Source organism: Acanthaster planci, linkage group LG01 (assembly GCF_054643075.1).
Source record: "Acanthaster planci isolate LZ-2023a linkage group LG01, COTS_SCS, whole genome shotgun sequence".
In the NCBI taxonomy this organism is placed as follows: domain Eukaryota; kingdom Metazoa; phylum Echinodermata; class Asteroidea; order Valvatida; family Acanthasteridae; genus Acanthaster; species Acanthaster planci.
The window spans coordinates 36445693-36463804 of NC_141777.1; the positions used below are offsets into that span (position 1 = coordinate 36445693).

At 40.4% G+C, this 18112-nt stretch overlaps 1 protein-coding gene across 4 annotated transcripts in view; it reads right to left on the reverse strand.

The window, feature by feature from the left end:
* Positions 1-13215, reverse strand: part of LOC110981158 (MFS-type transporter SLC18B1-like) — a 35690-nt gene extending 22475 nt beyond the window's left edge. For 3 of the 4 annotated variants that reach the window (XM_022238489.2, XM_022238479.2, XM_087139744.1), the window contains exon 1: positions 12963-13215. The gene's annotated coding sequence lies outside the window, so the exon portion shown is untranslated. The remainder of the gene's footprint in view (positions 1-12962) is intronic. The other variant, XM_022238471.2, reaches the window with a different exon arrangement.
* Between the last annotated feature and the right edge of the window lie 4897 nt (positions 13216-18112).

Genomic DNA, 18112 nt, shown 5'->3' on the forward strand with positions numbered 1-18112 from the left:
ACTAATTGAATTAGTGTTTGAACGTATTCTAACATTGCTGTTATTTGTTACAAGTAAAATAAAAAAAAGCTTGAGCACGACTGTATTAGCCATACTCAAGCAAAAAATAAGTAACTAATAAATAATTTAAATTATTTTTTCAATTGATGCGAATAGGTTATGATTAGCTTATCGGCGTTTTTTATTATTATGGTTGTGGCAACAGAGGATACAATTTAATTCAATATGTCCAATTGTATTATCCAATCGTTCAATAGTACAGAAATCGTCCTTATTTTCTAAAAATTGCATCTTAACTTTACAATCCAGATAAAAGCAATATCGATAATCTTCAATTAACCATCGACAAGAATCGGTATCGATAAAACGGTCGGAATCAAAGCGATTATACTTTTTATCTGATTTGCGACAATTACAAATCCACCTTCTGATCGTTACTTCAATGGGATTGTTACATGTTTTACAAAATTCTCTTTGTTTTTTATGTTTGCACATTGACGACCCGTTGCACTTGACGCATTGCCGTTTAAATTTGCCGTGTATACAAAAAGATGATCCACCGCATTCAGAGCACATGCCTTTTCGTCTCCCGTGCGGACATCTATTCATCTCTTGATAAAATTTTATTTTTTTGAGACAATCGTCGCAAGTAAAATTTATCTTTCCATTTTTTCGAATTTTAAAATTGGACAAATCTCTCTCTCGTTGACACTTAATGCATTTCTTGGTCTCGGACATCTTTATTTTTACCGTTAACCATTTTATTTTTAATATTTTCTCACAATAAATAATATGAAACGGGCGGTTCAGTATTTAAAACCAGCTTGCTAAACTTTACGTCACGCAGGTGCTTTTTAATTTCCTCTCGTTTCTAGTCTGGGATTACATCGTTTTCGTCGAGACAATGATTAAACGAATTACGATCTTTACAATGAAATAAAGCGGTCCACGCTGTATTTTCTCTAAAATCTTTAAGAACCGGATTATATTTTTGTGTGAGTAACCAGCATGAATGATTGAAGTGCCGTCCACTGAAGGCCATCCTACTTAACGCCCACGTGTTACTCGCCTTAGATTTTTTGCGATACTTAATAAACTGGTCAGCTGCGCAGTCGTCGATTATAAACAGAGTGTAAATCCCGTCGAACGCTTTTTGATAAAGTTCAATTGCTTCGTTTAACTCCAGTCTTTCTCGATCCAAGTCAAATAAACATTGTCGTCTGTGTCCGCGTAAATCCACATCCGTTCTAAATACGTTTTATTTTTAAATAGCGTGGGGCATATGATCACGATAGCTTCAAACGCAAACCTATGTTCAGTCTCTAATAAATTCAATATCCAATTTGTTTTTCCCGCTACCCATTTTACCCACGATCAAAGAGCAGTGCGGTGATTTAAACATCTGGTTCATTTAATTAATACACTAGACTCTTGAAATTACCGTCTTCAACCGTTAGTTGGGCGTCCATCACCAAAAATACGTACATCGTTAAAGGTCCGCGGTTTCGGCCTCGCGCTCCATCTGAATTGTTATATCCCCTCCGCCGCCGAGTGGTCTACCCGACCCGTGAGCCGAGTTATCGTCGGAGCTTTTGAAATCGAGCCACAAGCCGTACTCATCTTTCAAATATTCAGCCATATCAACCCCGATTAAGTTTAAATCTTTTACAACGGCTCTTGCCGATTCGGTTTCCGAATCTCCAAAGTACTTGGTCACCTCGTTCCAATGTTGATACTCAAACAACCCCTGCGAATACAATTGATTGGGCTTACCCTCGACCGTGACGACCGTTCCCGTGTGTGTGAATTGTAAAATCTTTGGGGGTTTTTAATAGCCGGGTCTCTAAACAAAACCAAAATTCATTTCAAGCTTTTGACCGTTTGATCGATGCTAATATTCCACATGGTGTCTGATTTATTAACCGCCTGCTTCTTCCACGAGTGTATCCGGTCGAATAGGTAATAGACGAGCCCCTTATGCTTGCTCCTCAATGTTTGCGCCAGGTCTACATTGGTTACTTCTTCGTATTCTAAAGTAAGGTCTGAAATTGAGTACTAGGCCGCGGTGTCGGGCGAGTTAACCACTTTATCCTGCCCGTTAAAAGTCAATTGATACGTTAGGGGCTCTTTGAAACCCGACGGATAGAAAGACCCGTGATCAGTCAACATTGGCGTGTTGAATGGAATCGCATATCGATTTTTAAAAGCGTCGGCAATTGCTACTTTCTTTACCGTTGTTTGCGGCTTCGTTTTTATCGCCAGCCCCGAGACGCAACTTGGCCATGTTTTCCTTTTCCAAACCAAAGTACGCCATATTTTAAGTTTGCGACAGAGGCATCCCATTGTCCTTAAAATTGTGAGCTTACGTTTATTTCTGAAACCAGGTTTCTCGCCACGTTGTTGTATACGGTTCTGTTATCATCTGAGGCGCCGTCTAGATCGAGTTTAAAAGCCAATTTTGCCGTGCCGGGTACAATTATGGTACTCGGGTTTTGGGTAATGGTTACTTCGCGTCTTTCACCTTTGATCGCTACTTTTAGCCTGCGACTCGGGTTCAACTTTTTAGTATATTGATGGGACATATTACTTTTATATTATACGATTTTTAGTTTACTGGAAAATTTTAAAGAGGAAAGAAAACGTAATAAAGGATATGCTGGCTGCGAAAAATAGATCTTCGTATTCCTTTCTAAACGTTTCACTCTGGATTTCTAAAACCATATCACCGATGTGATCGATATCGGCACGCATGTCACCCAGCATCTGCTCGATGTTGCTTAGGTCAGATTGAATTTCCGACAGTTGATCTTTAATTTCGCTATTCATTTAATTTACTTATTTTAAAAATGGCTAGTGCTTTAATGATGGTTGGAGGAGCTATAGTGAATGCGTTAGCGTTCACGGGGTCAAATTTTTTATTTGGTAGTCTAGCTAAAAAGTAAAGTCGACGAAGAACGAAAGCGTCACGACCTCGCGTTAGAGCAATTGGCGCAACAGAAGGAATCCTGGGAGCAAAACCGCGTACACATGCTAGACTTTCTGAACGAAAGAATGCAACAAGAACGCGCGAGTCAGCGTACGTTTGTAAACGTGGACGAAGCGTTACGAGCTTACAGCGAATTGACCGGTAATATATAATGCCGTTACCACCAGAATTGTCTGATTTCTACGCGCCTTCCGAGGATAAAAAATTTATGAGTTTGTGTGGATCTTAGGTGGCGACGAGAAAGCGCGGTCGATCATCTACACGAAAATACCGGTGCGGACAAATCAGTTATTAGAAACTGGCTAAGAAGCAGAAGAAGAAGCAGAATAAAGAAGCAGAACCGTTGACCAGTAAAACGGCCGAGCAAGTGAGCGTAGCGAGCAAACAAATTTATAAAAGGTCGCCCTTGACTTGGCCTAAAATTATAATAGTAGACTCAGGATCTGAATTTAAAGGCGAGTTTTAAAAGTTAATGGTTAATCATGGGGAAGAAATTCAAGTGGGCGAGCCGGGTGTTCATAGGTCGCAGGGGATCGTGGAAAGGTTTAACCGTACTTTAGCCGAAAGGTTATTTGGTCATCAATATGCTCAAGAAATGTTAAACGTGGGTGAGCGAAACGTGGAAATGGGTAGAACGTTTGCCTCGAGTAATAAAAAAGCAAACACCTAGTGCACCTCCAAAAGCGATTGAGCGAGAATTACCTCCAAGCGCGGTCGTTAGGTACCTCTATTACCCGGGTGAGCAAGAGGGTGGAACCCTCAGAAGGGCGACAGATCCAATTTGGTCAGTGGACGTTTATCAAGGGGAGAAGCGCACGAGCCGATTTAAACGAGTCAATGGCAAGCGGATAAAAACGGGTCCCACTTTATATTATTTATTAAACGGGTCAAATAGGAGTTTTGTCAAAGAGGAACTTCAGGTCGTACCCGAAGATACCGAATTACCGCCCGAGTCTTAACTGTGCAAAAACCGAATTGAGGGCTTTCTCTTTGTCTTTAAAATTTGAGTTGTAAACCAAGTGATAAATAAACGATTCGCGTTGTTCTTTTGTCTTAGGCTTAACAGATTGCTTAGCTCGCTCGAAGTCAGTTGCTTTAAATCCTCTAATCCTCGATATATAGTGCCCGTAAGCCAACGTATCAACCCCGTCTGATAATATATAGCGCTTTGTGTCTAACGGCGAGAGGCTCAACTTATTTTGCGACACGGTGAATACCTGATGTTTGTCTGATCTAAATAGATGCTGTTTATTAAAATGCTGCTTCTGTTCAAATAAGCAACTTTTATACATATCGTGGGTTAGGTCTTTTTGAGTTACTACCTTTGTCACGCCTTTCTTTAAATTTTGATCGGTAGTTAAGATCGAATACTTTTTCGGACGTATGCAAACGACCTCTGAAATTGTTTGGCCACCAAATTCGTCTTTCATTTTCCAAATGACTTTTTTATTTTTTGAATCGTAAAGTTGATGATCGGGCGGGTAATTACTAAAGTCAAATAATTTACGCTTTTCACTCAAATAGCCGTTTAAATCGTCAGTTTGAATCTGAACGAGTAAACTATCCGTATCCGTGTAAAGTAAATTTACCTTTTCACCAAAATTTGATTTTAGTTCGTTGTAGTAGAAATCGTACAGTAAAGTTTTAGATAGATCGAGCCCGCTTACTCCGCAATAGATCGGCTTGTTTAGCTTGGTCTTTACGCGATACATTTCCACAAATGAAAGATCGCACTCTTTGAACGGCACGGTTGAAGAAATCTTCTCGAAATCATCAGACTAGGCTAATTTGCGCAATTCGGTGAATTTGTCGATGTAGCTTTTCATCCAAGGCCATTGTTTAAACGACATGACGCGATGCACCTCTTTTAACTGAAGGCTGAGTTCCAGGTACTTTTGCAACGTATGTTCCGGACCATTATATCCGCATGGCCCATTGTGTCCGCAAACTTTTTCCGGACCATTATGTCCCATTGTGTCCGCAGGCCCATTATGTCCCATTGTGTCCGCAGGCCCATTATGTCCGCCCCATTGTGTCCGCAGGCCCATTATGTCCGCCCCCATTGTGTCCGCGGGCCCATTATGTCCGCCTCATTGTGTCCGCAGGCCCATTATGTCCGGCCCATTGTGTCCGCAGGCCCATTACGTCAGCCCCATTGAGTCCGCAGGATGCGATTGTTAATTAATAAAGTCTCAGGTATTTTTTTTCAAAAGCTTTCCTTAAATTCCTTGCAGGTATTTAAATGTGTGCTGTTGTTTTTCCACAACAGCTCAGTGTTGGGTCATGTTCCTAATGAAAAATGAAACAATGAAACAAAAGTTTACTTATTCTGGGTCAAAATAATTCTGTGCGGATTACTTAGTGCATAATTCCTTGTAATGTGTTTCATGGAAATGTACATACATGTAGATAGCAAATGCAATTCATGAGAAAAAGCTTTACTTTTATGAGTAAGTGTGAGTTTGTTTTTGCATTCAATTGGGGACCCTGAACAATAGAGGACAATAAGGTTCCCGATTCACATAGGGTCCCGAATAAAAATTGTGCACAAAACATATGAGTGGTCTTTTAAAAGAGTTGAAGTAAACCAGAAGAGGAACAATAGGGGGTCCCCAGTTGCAGGCAAATACACACGTACATGTGTGTGTGGGTGTATATGGAAGGGGCGTAACAAGTCGCCCTACACGTATGTTTCAGCCCCATTCATCGTGTGGAAATTAACGACTTCGACCGTGGGAGACGGTTACTTGACCCACAGGCCGGACCCTCGTGAACCATACGGATATGTCCTTAGCAACTTGCCAATCCTCTGTTGAGCCTTCTCGTTTTGAAGACTTCTTTGCACAAAGTTAATAAACGGATTGAAACTCTTTGTATGTGCCCCAGACAGAAGGCTTAAATCGAATAAAACACTACAGAACTGGGAAAAGAAACCCGACATAAGTTTGAAATTTAGCCTCAAAGTTGTTGCTAGGATGATAAATTATGTTCATTTTCAATCGATCACTTCGTCTTTTTCCACAAAATTTCTCAATTTTAGAAGTTCTCCCAAAACAGTGAGACACTGCATACGACAGGCCAGAATCTCAACCACACGGTACAATCAGTTCTATGTACATGCAGCTATATATTTTGGTTCGACTTCCATGAGTTATATTTGATACTTCCGCGCACGGCGATCTGTCCGTGTTTTATATGCTCAAAACCGATCCAGTATACTGCGAGTTGTTCCCGCGTAGTGCAAGTGCATGTACAGGTGCAAGGAAATTCTCGACCGTTGGAGCAAGTGTACATGTTCGTGAGGTTCATGCTCGCATAGTACATATAAAACTAAGGATATATTTAGTTCTTAACCGTAGTAAAAGTAAAGAAACTGAAACCTGTCAAGCCAGTTCATATTCTGTTTAATGTGTTCTTCAAAGTTAATAACCGTTGCAGGTTGAAGCATATCAAGGTTCAGTATTAATTTCACATCAAGTTTGCAATCGTATTCGGCGGTTGCAACTTTCATTTTGAGAACATTTTATACTTCAGAATTTTAAACTTTAGAACTATTCTTTGGGATCGAAAATATCATTTGCACCACCATTTTCCCTTATTGTTGGCTGTAATCATTGCTGGTTTTAGTCTCATTCGAGCCTGTCTGGTGAGCGAATGTTTAAAATGTTCAAAGTGTTGACTTATGAAGTAGTACTGACATTTAAAATTTCATAATTATAAATCCGAAACGAAGGCAGGGAAAGGAAGTATTTCTGGGTTTTAGCGTCTTGTTGTCCTGAGCTAGAGAGGTTTGAAAAGTAAAAATAACTAACCTTACTGATCAAGTTCAATGTTTTCATGTGGTTATAAAGAAAAATGGTTCAATTTACAAAACTGAAACCTATTACATCTGCTATGTATAGTCAGCACAGATTCTGGAGTTTGTTCGTTTGAAAAGCTGATAACCGATGTAACGAAAATTCAGTCTGATTCGATTGCAGTTTGTGTTCATATTTTGGGGTTTTCAATTGTAGTTCATTTTCTGGTATGCTGTGTACTCTTTACGTATTTGCCCACTTTCAGAAATGTTCTTGTGCACTCACATATATTATTTGCAACCAAGTTTTCCGTTGCTATTAGCCTTGCTTTATTACTGTTCTTAGTCTCAATAAAACGTGTCAGTTAACACATTACTCTTAAAATGTTTGAACATTGGTTCACCTCAGCGTTATTAGTCAGCTAAGGTTCTCCGTTTTAATTAAAGGATCCATGAAATGAGATTTACTTGGAAGCACTTTTAGTGTATCTCTGCACTCTTCTTTGATGTATGAAGACTGTTTGACATCCTTTTTGAGTTGCATCAGTTACACAATAAAAACATTTAAAATTGACCGAGCATTTGCAACATTGAGATTGCCTTCAGTGCAATCACAGGTTTCCTTATGAATGTGCAAATTGCATTAAAACTTTTTTAAAAAATCAAAAATATGGGTTAAAATTGCCAAAACATTTTCACCAGTTTGATTGAAACCCAAGGTGCAATTTCAAGGGTTTTATTAAAATATTTCTGTGATGATCCCTCTAAGCGTGCACAATGCAAAAACTGTCCAAACAAATGTATACGAAAGACTGACAGTTTGCGAAAACGATTATTAGTTTCACTTGTGTGACTGGCCCATCACTGTCATCCCCTCCCTGAATATTCAGACAGAAAATGAATCATTCATATGTACAACCAGTATGTTCCATGTCAGTATAGAGGATACTGAATTGCATTTAAGACATGTTGCCGAAAGGATGGGCCAGCGGACACAATGGGGCGGACATAATGGGCCTGCAGACACAATGGGGCGGACATAATGGGCCTGCAGACACAATGGGGCGGACATAATGGGCCTGCAGACACAACGGGGCGGACATTATGGGCCTGCGGACACAATGGGGCGGACATAATGGGCCTGCGGACAGAATGGGGCAGACATAATGGGCCTGAAAAAGTCTGCGGACAAAATGGGCCATGCGGACATAATGGTCCGGAACAAAGGTACGATAATGAACTACGTATTTATGTTTGGTGCCTAAAGTGACCACGAGTTTGTCTACCGAGGTTACTTGCTCTCCGTTGCTAATTTTGTTGATAGCTTGAAAACCATTCATTGGGAATTGACATATTTTTGGGCGCAAGTGGGAAGTCGTTGTGTTTGTCGTGTAGGTGTTGCGGGTAGTCTAAAGTCGCTTCAAACATGTAACCACGCGTGTCTTCGGCTCGTAACTTAGAGATAAACTTGGAAGTAAATTTGTCTAACTTTTTAGCCACTGAAACTCACATACGGGTAACGATTGACTCATGGCCCAGCCGTGTATGTATGACTCCGGTTGATTTGGGTCGTAGTCAGGTAGGCCCGGGTTGTTCGCCTTTGCATATCGCTTTGCACCCACGCTAGAGATACAGTACCTCCTCTTTTTGCCCTTTCAAAGAACAAGTGCTTGTCTATGTCTGTCAGCAGTTCCAGTTTAAAACCCGTGTGCTTCAACAAAGCATCCCACGACAGGCCCGGTGACGTGCAATAGTTAGCCGGGTCAAGGCCGTAGTTCCGTGTACAGACTTTACTGAAGTTCTCAAAAACACCCGCTAGCAATAACACGTCCGTTACCACGTATAGGTCGTGGAAGTTACCTAGGTTTTTACAACCAAAAGTGTGCCATACTGCTTCTGCACGAACGTATTCTTGCTCCGTCACTGTGGACTGTCTCAAAGTGCTATAAAACGCGTCTCTAGGCGGTAGGCTTGTTCCTCAAATCGGTCAAAGGAGTCTATGTATTCGTAAGGGTAAATTCCCTTTTCTAACAATAAATTTGTATTTTCTGGAAACCTTTCGCAAAGTAAATAAAAATCATCGGGTGAACAATGAATGAAATGAATGACTCTAAGAACCTGAGTTGGCCAAAGGAAAAAGAAATGTATTTCTTCCCCGTTAAACTCGTGAGCGCCCTGCATGATTAAGTGCGCGTCATATTTCTCGAGATTATGTAAAATAACCGGAATGGGTGTTTGATTCGGGACGACTCTTTACTTGAGATTACAACTGGCGTGCGCGGGTACGGGCCTTAATACTTCCCAGTCACGTGACTGTGATCTCTGACCTTTCTAAATTTGTTGAGGGGCTTTGTACACGTCATACATAACAAGTCTCTGAACCCAGCTTCGTTTGCAGAACTGTAAACAGCTTTTTCGTCCTTTGTTTTTGGTTCATTTGGAAATGGGCAGTGACACTGAGATTCTTTTGTCTTGCCGAGAAGGTTTTCACAGATCCAGCAGCGGTTACAATTTTCGTAGATTTTTGTAACTCAGGTGACCAGACCAACGGCTCTTTGTTTTTAAACGTTTCATTCATTTGTTTAACTTCTCTGGAAAGCGACTGCACAAATTTAACCACCGCGTCTTTACCTCTATAAATCTCGCGTGAAGTGCACTTAATCCCGTCGCATCTGACGACCGCGTATCATGATAGCCGCAAGACTTATGGATTTGTGTTTTGACTTTGTGTGTCTTTGTATCTGTTGGCAGTAATTTTTGACTCAAAGTCAGCGTAAATGACAAAAGGTGCATCTTGATTGTTCTTGTAATTTTCAAATTGTAAAATATTGTTACCTTCGGCGGGTAATTCGACTTTACAGGGAGCCGCATCTAACCCTTGACAATCTTCTTTGTGCCCGCTTGACTTTTCTTCTGTTTGGAAGTGTGACATGCAGTTAAAGCACCAGTGTTTTGGGCCGTCGTGTTTATTAATATCACCCATCAACCGAGAAAAGTTTTTAATCTAACAATAGTGACTCTTTTCACCTTGGGAAAAATAAAGTAAATTGATCGGTTCACCTAAGCGTTTACTTTTGTAAAGAATGTAAAGACCGTCTTTTTTGTCATAACCAAACACGTTGATTGCTAAGTTGTTTTGCGATTTGATACGTGGGATCTGAGATATGGGTGTCGGAAAGCTTATGTTTGTAAAATTTAGATCGTCTGCTTCTGTGTAAGTCGAAGTGCGCTCGTTATTTATTCTAAATTTTGAATTCGTTTCCAACTGACTTTTCACGTAGTCTGAATATAACTTTAAAGCCGCTCTAAGTGCCCATCTGATGCACTGCTGGTCGTTGTTTTGGACGAGTTTATGATTACTTTTTTGTGCCCCAATTGAGCAGGTAATGGAATGCTAGTCGCACCCACCGGGTTATATTTAACCACATTGATGTAAAAAGCGTCAACTTTATCAAAGATCCATCCCGATCCTCGTTGTGTATGAGCCTCCACGTCCTCTATCTGTTTTTGCCTCTGTTCAGCGAGTGCCTTTTTCACGTCGGCTTTATTTGCAACTAATTTATTTTCGCTCGGAAAGGTAAAAACGCCAAAGTCAGTTCGGGTTTTTCCAATCTAAACTGCACTTTTAAGGCCGTTTATGATGACAAAGAACAAATGTGTGAAGTTTGAAGCTGATGACGTCTTCACACCGGAAGTTACAACGAAAAGACCTTTCATAATTTGTCTGTACATATTTTTAAGTATGAATTGTAATGATTCCTGTAAATGGCATAATCTCTACTGATGGATATCAGATTAAATAAATAAATAAATAAATAAATAAATAAATAAAATAACACTGCTTAAAAACAATCTTGTCACATTGAGTCTTGAGTTGCCAATCTACTGAAAGAATTAGCCTTTTAAACAGCTTTATGTAGGCCTACAATTTACAGTTTAACACACAACATTCCAAATTAAATGCAGACATGCATAAAATAAGCTATTCTCTTTGACGTATGTTTAGACCGCATCGTTTATTTGTAGCAATGATTATGAAGCGCCGTAACGTAATGCAGTAGCGATAAGGTCTTTGGATTAAATATTACAATTGAGTCCCCTGGCTTTGGTAGCGGCTGGTTTACATACGCATGCATGTGGACTCTGTGTGTAATACGTACATCATTTCCAGAAAAAAAACCGAGGGTAAGAATAAATAAATAATAAAAAAGAAAAAAACCGTCGCGTCGCCGCACCACGTTTGGAGCCAGCGCCTGACCAGAAACCGGAGACTTTTTTGGGACTAAATTGCTCATAGCCGTGTTATAATCACATGTGCGACATTATGGGGAGTCAGGTTGGTGTAGTGGTCCTTTCCTCGCCTTTCGTGTCTACAGTCCGGGTTCGAATCCCGGCCCAGTCCACATGTGGATTGGGTTGTCAGTCCCTACCTGATTCTGTGGGTTTTACCCAGAATATTCCTCTGGGGATTCCCCCACCTCAAAAATTGTAACTGTTTCTCATTGTTTCCTCTCTCCAGGTTTCTTCAGGCTTGCAAGCTACAGTGGCTAGGGCACTTTGGTGTCTTTTATACCAGAAAGTAATATAGAATATAAGTATTAATATGTAATAAAAGAATAATTGAAATTGCACAGAAACAAAATAAACAGGAAAGCTGGAACAAAATACTATTGTGAATTAGACCTAGGTAGGTTTTTATAAACTTGTGTTACATAGGGAGTGTTGACATTCCTTTATTCTCCTTTGGTTAAGAAAACTCTGATCAAAGCTCCTTTTTCTCCCGCTATGATAACTCCGGGTTTTTTTTCTTTTTTTTTAGACGTTTATTTAATGTTGTTCATACCATGGTTACAGAGTAGAAGATGAAATACGCTTTACAATAGTTTGCCTTAGAATGTACAATGTCAAGCAGAAAGATAAAGCACACGTTAAAGAACAACATTTAGGTAAAGGGTGAAGCACAGATTCGCTTTTGTACCCTAACCTATTGACAGACATACATATTATAACATAGGACAATACAAGACATGAATATGTTTTTGGCAGTGATACACATACGGAAAAACACTGACAGGCAGGAGATAATACAATGCATCTAAATACAATTCTAGTCGGTACAGGTGATGTATTCAGAAAATACTAGATATTTCAACTTTAGAGCAAATGTTAATAAAGTGGGCGTTGCTTTCATAATTTCATTTAGGCTATTACTATTTAGTACTAGACTATTTTTGTGTAATGAAGTTCTATTGGTATCAACATATAATTTCTTTTGAGAGGTACTTCTGGTATGATATGAGTGAACATTTGAGGTAAGTTTAAAGTATGATTTAAAATACAGTGGCAGCTTATCATTCATACATTTATCCAAAATTTATGCAACTGATATTTATAAAAGTCGAATACCTTTAGCACTTTATGTTTTGAGAACAATGGGGCCGTGTGGTCATAATATTCAGCATTAGAAATTATTCAGACAGCATGTTTTTGTACAATCGGTCACAATTTGATAAAGGACCCCCCCCCATAGAATCACTGGAATGTAATAGCATCCGGTTTTTGTTCAAGCCCTTCAGTTGCTACTGCTACTACCAGGTCCAGTAGCATTCGGAAGACCGAAACAAAGCGAGAGTTGACAAGCATCTGAAGCATGCTTTCATTAGTTGTTTTGAATTACAAAGGAGCATTACAATAGCTGGACTTTTAATGATGAGGTGGACTTTTTGAGCTGGACTTTTGATGATGATTCCCTAGACTGTTCTGCATTTCGCCACAGATTACCCAGACCCAAAAATGCCTGTGAAGCTGTTCTTCAGAGAGAAGAAAACACTTTCCGCCCAAAAGGAGTCCACATGAATATTCTATGGATTTCTTTTGTGTGGAGGTCCCGCCACGCCATTGTGTGCCCTACTTGCACGCACTAATGTGCAAGTACGCAAAAATTATAAAAACATTTAGCAAAATTCCTGTCTAGAAAGACTGAAAGGGCCTTTGCCCTATGTTTGATTAATCCAATCACCATAAAGAAAACGATCATGATAAAAACCACTGTGAAGGGTAAAATTAATACATGGCTAATGATAGAGGCTACGTTTACAGTCTTGAATACACGCGTTTAAGTATGACTTTTAGGGAGGAAAACGGTGCTACAAAATATCTTTAATCATGAACTATACGTACCAATATTTTGTGGACAAAGTTCCTCGATGAATTGGTCGATATATTATCAGTACCTGCGAAACTGTCTCTTTCAGAATGTCATGCTTGTGCACGGTTTTAACATCCCGAAAGCAAGCAACGGGCCTATGCCTATCTATATACGTGTCCACATAGGCATGCATGGAGTAGTTCAAGCGGAATATGCATTCAAAAGAATATGTCATTCATAGGTCACAGTCATAGCTTCAACACTGCCCATTTTGTCAGCGAGTTCTTGCATGATTGGATATCTAATGCATATACAATGCATTAGGTATTGCCAATGTGAGGGATGTCATGCGTATCGTACATATAATTGTGAGTATGCTGGTGTGTAGCAACAGCGCCACCATGCGGTGGCAGGGGCATTCCTCATGTTTGCCGTCGCCTCCGCTGTGGGCCTGTCTACTGCTGAAATTTAAATAGCAATAACAACAGTATGGTGTACTATTTACGACAAATATTTCTCTCTCTCTTTAGCCTCCATCCGGGCGACGCAACCAAACGACGCGACGGCACGACGGTTCCCTTGCGTCGTGCCGTCGGGTCGCACCGTCGCCTTCTTGCCATTACGTTTGTACACACACGACGCGTCGCGTCGTGCGTCGCGTCGTGCCGTCGCCCGTCGCGTCGTGCTACTTTAGGTATTTTCCATGTTGCATTTTTTGCCGCCTAAACGTCGCCCCTTCCGTCGCCCGTCGCGTCGTGCTGTCGTGCGTCGCGTCGTACATTGTGTCGAGCATCGCGTCGCCTGAAGCACGACGCGACGCACGACACGACGCGACGCGTCGTGTGCTGTTGCCCTTTACTTCATGGTGTTTATAGAGGGTGCCTTTACTGTTTTCTTTCACCTTTCTTGCAAAGTACATGCTGTTCGCTCTTTGGTGTTGATTTTTCATTGTTTTTATCTCATCGATTCATTAATTGGGATTAATTTCAGTCATATTTTATTGAAAGAAATGATAAATGTGGACAAGAAAATCCGAATAAATAGGAACTGCTTTCTCAAAATAAGTGGAAACTGCAAGCTCAGAATTCGTCACTCCTTAATTTCCCAGTCAATGATTTCTTTTGTTTTCTCTAATTTCCGTCCAACGCGCTTGCAAAATACATGACCTGAGCCGCAGGCGCTGATTTTTTTTGGGGGGTGGGGCTTTTTCATCCGTTCATCAAATTGAATTAGTTGTGTCATATTTTATCCCCCCAAAAAATGAAAACGAGCAAAAAGAAAATCTGGGTATGTAGGTGCTCTCACATAATAAGTGTAAGCCCAGAATTCGTCACTTTTTTACCCGGCTGATCCTTGTTCGAATGTCTGTCCAATTTCTTTTTAAGACTGTTGATGAAGTTCCCATTTGTGGTAAATTTGTAACGTTATAAACATTTCTCTGTGATCCGTGCCAGCAGTTTCCAAGTAGTTCTCTTACTCCTCCAGACAACTTGTCTACAATTGTACGACCACGGCAAGTTTGAGCACGGGTTTAGGTAATTACCATCCAGTCTGCACTATATTATTACACTCAGTCTTCAGTCTTCTTCTAATTTAGTCTGCCTCGTTAACTTCATCAGCACCACACTTTCAATGACATTAGTCCGCCAACGTGTTTTTTATTAAAACACTGTAGATCCTGCTACCGTTGTGACGGTGTCTTTTCTTCCTCTCTGTTTGGCCTCGCGCTTAATTAATTTCTCATCAGATCTGCATGTTACATTTCTGCAAGCACGTAATACTGATTGACGTATTGTATCTTAGAATGTATTTACAATATTTATTAGAAAAATCACAATCAGATTAGGAGAAGCTAAAAACATTGTTGTGGCTGACGTTAATGTTATATATTTCCTGGAGACAATGCCGATTAGTCGCGAAACTCTTTCTGATTACATTTGATTTAAAAAAGAAAAAGGAAAAGAGTTTTCTTCAACAAATCACTCTTAATGAAAACACATAGTTAGAAAGAATCCACGAAAAAGAACAACAGAATCATGGCCTGGTACCTACGGCATGTACTGTGCAAGCACGGGTCGGGGGAAGGAAATGAAAGAAAACAGTAAAGGTGCCCTCTATAAACACCATGAAGCAAAGCTCAACAGCACACGACGCGTCGCGTCATGCGTCGTGTCGTGCGTCGCGTCGTGCTCCAGGCGACGCAATACACGACACGATGCACGACGCGACGCACGACAGCTCGACGCGACGGGCGACGGAAGGGGCGACGTTTAGGCGGCAAAAAATGCAACATGGAAAGGACCTAAAGTAGCACGACGCGACGGGCGACGGCACGACGCGTCGTGTGTGTACAAAAGTAATGGCAAGAAGGCGAAGGTGCGATCTGACGGCACGACGCAAGGGAGCCGTCGTGCCGTCGCGTCGTCTGGTTGCGTTGCCTGGAGGGAGGCTAAAGAGAGAGAGAAATGTTTGTCGTAAATAGTACACCATACAACAGCAGAGATCCGAGCACAGGGTGTTCTGGTGTGCCTGGTCATGCGCACCCCCCACCAGATAGCGCCCCTCCCACACTAATACCGTATTACTTAACAGTACTGTTTACAGTCTGTGTAAATTTTGACCTCAGTTTGCATGAATCGTCAACACATGGAGCGTTGTGACCTCAAGTTGCATGTCGACGCGTGGAGCGTTGTTACTTTGGTCAAGTAATGTTGCGATTTTTCAGTCTTTACGCAAGCATTCGACATTATTTTGACTTTGTACGCTGTGTGATTTGTGGATGTAGTTTTGCATATAGAATAATCATCCATTACCTGTAAGGTCAACGTTAAAATGAAAAAAAAAATTTCATGTTTCAACCATGGGGTCCAGTCATTACGTAAACACACCATATACGAGTTTAAACTAAGTAAACTCGGATTCCTGGATACAAGGGAATCGTACCCTTATACGCAATTATTACACTTCAGCATCACACACACATTTATTTCCTGCCATGGCAGAAATATAATGATAAAACAAGTCTAAAAGACACATATATGCCAGAAGAGGTGGCAACACCTTAAAAGCAAAGCTTGTGTTAGGCATGCCCTTAAACAAAACATACATACATATTAATATAAGACACAACAAATAATTGTAGCTCTAAGCAATTATAGAGTAAATGTTGAAGATGGACTATGAAAAGAAAAGGTTAAGTTAATTTTCATGGCTACGAATATGATCAGAAGTAGTCATTGTGACAATGAAAATTATATTGGTTTACATGAGAAAGATCTTAAGTTGCCGCTTAAAGATGGTATATGATCTTGAAAATCTTAGTGAGGATGGTAGAGTATTCCAAAGTTTGGGACCAGAGTATTTAATGTTAAATTGATGGGCAGAAGTTCTGTGTTGCGGTATCTGAAAATGAAGCTTGGTTGACGAACGAGTGTTGTATTTATGCAAGCCACAGTTAAATACAAACATGTTTGGATCTTTTACGGGCATCAAATTGTTTTAAAATTTATACATAAATAACACTTGTTGATATTTGTTTGTAATACTTAAGTATTTGAGCTCACATTACAGTGGTTGATTGTGGGCCCTATAAGGCGAATTTGTGATAATTCGAACGACATTTTTCTGCAGATTTATTAGTTTAGATAGATTTGCAGGGAATGTATTCCCCCAGACAATATTACAATAAGAACACTTGAACATACACATGTAGAATGAATTTGTAATCAATGATAATTTATACATGAATAACCATGAAACAGTTAAACAAAAACCGTAATCAACGGTTATTCTGTGGCTATCTACATTACGCACTTCATTACTTTTCAATAAATGACAGTGATTTATCGTCAAAAATTACTGTAATTCATTTCCAGAAGTATTGGCGCTCGTGCTGCCAGTAAAATTACTGTGAAAATTTACAGCAGAAAATAGTGTTCACTTACAATTTATTCTATTATTTAATATAGGTGTTCCCTGCCGTTTTCCGATCATCTTCGTACACGAATTAGCGACAGTTTCATTTAAATTAGATTGCCGGAATAGTTTGACGATCTGATCTGAGCAAAATTGATCATTCAGTTCCATTTTAACAGAATGCGACTGCACAATCTTGTTATTCAAAAAGTGAAGGGTCAGCATTCAATTTGGTGAGCACATCTGCTCAGTCTTTCATTGGCGGTTGTCCCTACTCCCAATCCCAAGCGATTGTTGAACCAGCAGAGGGCGCTAGTTCTTTTCGGGAAAACGGTTCGTTCTGCAACTGCGTGCAGAACGAACTTAGTCAATCAAGTGCAGCCACTGCGGGCTGCACTTGATTGACAAAGGCTGCTCCAAACCCAGATGGGGGGGGGGACATTATCTGGGGAGGCCAAAGAATTCGAAACTTTTGGCATATACCTTTTATGCCTTCTCTGAGGGGAGAGGCTAGTATATAGATTTTGGGGGCGTTTTACTCATGTTTTGAAGGAAGGGAAATGAAAAAGACCCATAAAATTGACTCTTCCATCAGGTCGAGTTCGGGCAGCCTGTTCTCAACACAGGTTTCTTGTGGGAAACGGTGTGAACACGACTCAAGAACACTGTTCTCGGAACAGGATCACACACCACCTCCTCATCAGGGTTTTACAAGAGCACACAGAAAAACTCGTGAGATTTTATTTTTGAACAGCTGCAAACATGGCAAAAAGTAGAGTGATGGCTTACAAAGCCAGAGACCACATGTATAGGAAATTTTGCAAAAGTAACATTAATTATTCTTCATAACACAGAAATGAATGTTCCTGTTTAAACAGAAAGAATTCAGCCCAGTTACCCAAGCATTAACTCTCAAATAACGTACTTGGACGCCGCCATGTTGCATGTTGCTTGTGACTAACTACCAGCAATAGCCGGTTGTACGTTCCCGGCGTTCGAGCGGCTGATCCAAGAACAACTGATCAAGCTGTTCGTGAACACACGAAAACAAGCTGCCCGAACTCAGCCTACGACGGAGGTCGATGTTCATGATATTGATGTCCATCTGTAATAAATCAGAATGGCATATCTATGGCTTTTTAAAAAGTGCTTTGCTTTTTTGAGTGATATTGAATGCATTTTAGTCTTCAGAAGTCTGAAAAAATTCTTCACAATCTACTTTAATTTTTTGCTCACCACAAAAAGGTGTGTTTGTTGGGGGGAAAGA